Consider the following 3,043-nt stretch of genomic DNA (forward strand, 5'->3'; position numbering starts at 1 on the left):
CAAAAGGTGAAAAAGACGTTTTTTAAACTCCACTTTAACCACTTTATCTCTGATAAGTACATTGTGTTGATGATTTTGTTATGAATGTCTTTTGTCGAGAACTAATGAACAAATAAATTAATAAATAAAAATAAAATGAATAAACAGATGCTGTCGTCGAGTAAACGAAGCTCTTAAACTGGAAGAGAATATAAAAATATATTGCAGTGTTTGAGGAGGAGTCGCTGTTGAAGGACGATTTATGTGTTAAACCACGGTTTGTGCTAAACTTAGCGTCCGGGAGAGAAAGTTGAGACTCGAACCACATTCTGTTCAGAGCCGTTCAAGGACTTTTGACGGATAGAAAACATTCATGTAAAGATAGGATCACAAAATGTTGCTGTTTTTAAGTTCAACTAATGTGTGTGTGTTGTTGTGATGTGTGACTCTATTGTATCATCAGTGTGTGCGTTTGTTGTTGTGATGTGTGACTCTATTGTATCATCAGTGTGTGTGTGTGTGTTGTTGTGATGTGTGACTCTATTGTATCATCAGTGTGTGTGTTGTTGTGATGTGTGACTCTATTGTATCATCAGTGTGTGTGTGTTGTTGTGATGTGTGACTCTATTGTATCATCAGTGTGTGTGTGTTGTTGTAATGTGTGACTCTATTGTATCATCAGTGTGTGTGTGTGTTGTTGTGATGTGTGACTCTATTGTATCATCAGTGTGTGTGTGTGTTGTTGTGATGTGTGACTCTATTGTATCATCAGTGTGTGTGTTGTTGTGATGTGTGACTCTATTGTATCATCAGTGTGTGTGTTGTTGTGATGTGTGACTCTATTGTATCATCAGTGTGTGTGTTGTTGTGATGTGTGACTCTATTGTATCATCAGTGTGTGTGTTGTTGTTGTGATGTGTGACTCTATTGTATCATCAGTGTGTGTGTGTGTTGTTGTGATGTGTGACTCTATTGTATCATCAGTGTGTGTGTGTGTTGTTGTGATGTGTGACTCTATTGTATCATCAGTGTGTGTGTGTGTTGTTGTAATGTGTGACTCTATTGTATCATCAGTGTGTGTGTGTGTGTGTTGTTGTAATGTGTGACTCTATTGTATCATCAGTGTGTGTGTGTTGTTGTGATGTGTGACTCTATTGTATCATCAGTGTGTGTGTGTGTGTTGTTGTGATGTGTGACTCTATTGTATCATCAGTGTGTGTGTTGTTGTGATGTGTGACTCTATTGTATCATCAGTGTGTGTGTGTTGTTGTGATGTGTGACTCTATTGTATCATCAGTGTGTGTGTTGTTGTGATGTGTGACTCTATTGTATCATCAGTGTGTGTGTTGTTGTGATGTGTGACTCTATTGTATCATCAGTGTGTGTGTTGTTGTGATGTGTGACTCTATTGTATCATCAGTGTGTGTGTTGTTGTGATGTGTGACTCTATTGTATCATCAGTGTGTGTGTGTTGTTGTGATGTGTGACTCTATTGTATCATCAGTGTGTGTGTGTGTTGTTGTGATGTGTGACTCTATTGTATCATCAGTGTGTGTGTTGTTGTGATGTGTGACTCTATTGTATCATCAGTGTGTGTGTGTGTTGTTGTGATGTGTGACTCTATTGTATCATCAGTGTGTGTGTGTGTGTTGTTGTAATGTGTGACTCTATTGTATCATCAGTGCGTGTGTGTTGTTGTGATGTGTGACTCTATTGTATCATCAGTGTGTGTGTGTGTGTTGTTGTGATGTGTGACTCTATTGTATCATCAGTGTGTGTGTGTTGTTGTGATGTGTGACTCTATTGTATCATCAGTGTGTGTGTGTTGTTGTGATGTGTGACTCTATTGTATCATCAGTGTGTGTGTGTTGTTGTGATGTGTGACTCTATTGTATCATCAGTGTGTGTGTGTGTGTTGTTGTAATGTGTGACTCTATTGTATCATCAGTGTGTGTGTGTGTGTTGTTGTAATGTGTGACTCTATTGTATCATCAGTGTGTGTGTGTGTTGTTGTGATGTGTGACTCTATTGTATCATCAGTGTGTGTGTGTGTTGTTGTGATGTGTGACTCTATTGTATCATCAGTGTGTGTGTTGTTGTGATGTGTGACTCTATTGTATCATCAGTGTGTGTGTTGTTGTGATGTGTGACTCTATTGTATCATCAGTGTGTGTGTGTTGTTGTGATGTGTGACTCTATTGTATCATCAGTGTGTGTGTTGTTGTTGTGATGTGTGACTCTATTGTATCATCAGTGTGTGTGTGTGTTGTTGTAATGTGTGACTCTATTGTATCATCAGTGTGTGTGTGTGTGTGTGTGTTGTTGTAATGTGTGACTCTATTGTATCATCAGTGTGTGTGTGTTGTTGTGATGTGTGACTCTATTGTATCATCAGTGTGTGTGTGTTGTTGTGATGTGTGACTCTATTGTATCATCAGTGTGTGTGTTGTTGTGATGTGTGACTCTATTGTATCATCAGTGTGTGTGTGTTGTTGTGATGTGTGACTCTATTGTATCATCAGTGTGTGTGTGTGTGTTGTTGTAATGTGTGACTCTATTATATCATCAGTGCGTGTGTGTTGTTGTGATGTGTGACTCTATTGTATCATCAGTGTGTGTGTCGGTGTTGTTGTAATGTGTGACTCTATTGTATCATCAGTGTGTGTGTGTTGTTGTGATGTGTGACTCTATTGTATCATCAGTGTGTGTGTGTGTGTTGTTGTAATGTGTGACTCTATTGTATCATCAGTGTGTGTGTTGTTGTGATGTGTGACTCTATTGTATCATCAGTGTGTGTGTTGTTGTAATGTGTGACTCTATTGTATCATCAGTGTGTTTGTGTGTGTTGTTGTAATGTGTGACTCTATTGTATAATCAGTGTGTGTGTGTTGTTGTGATGTCTGACTCTATTGTATCATCAGTGTGTGTGTTGTTGTGATGTGTGACTCTATTGTATCATCAGTGTGTGTGTTGTTGTAATGTGTGACTCTATTGTATCATCAGTGTGTGTGTGTTGTTGTAATGTGTGACTCTATTGTATCATCAGTGTGTGTGTTGTTGTAAT

This window comes from Callionymus lyra, chromosome 9 (genome assembly GCF_982586985.1).
Source record: "Callionymus lyra chromosome 9, fCalLyr1.hap1.1, whole genome shotgun sequence".
Classification (NCBI taxonomy): Eukaryota; Metazoa; Chordata; class Actinopteri; order Syngnathiformes; family Callionymidae; genus Callionymus; species Callionymus lyra.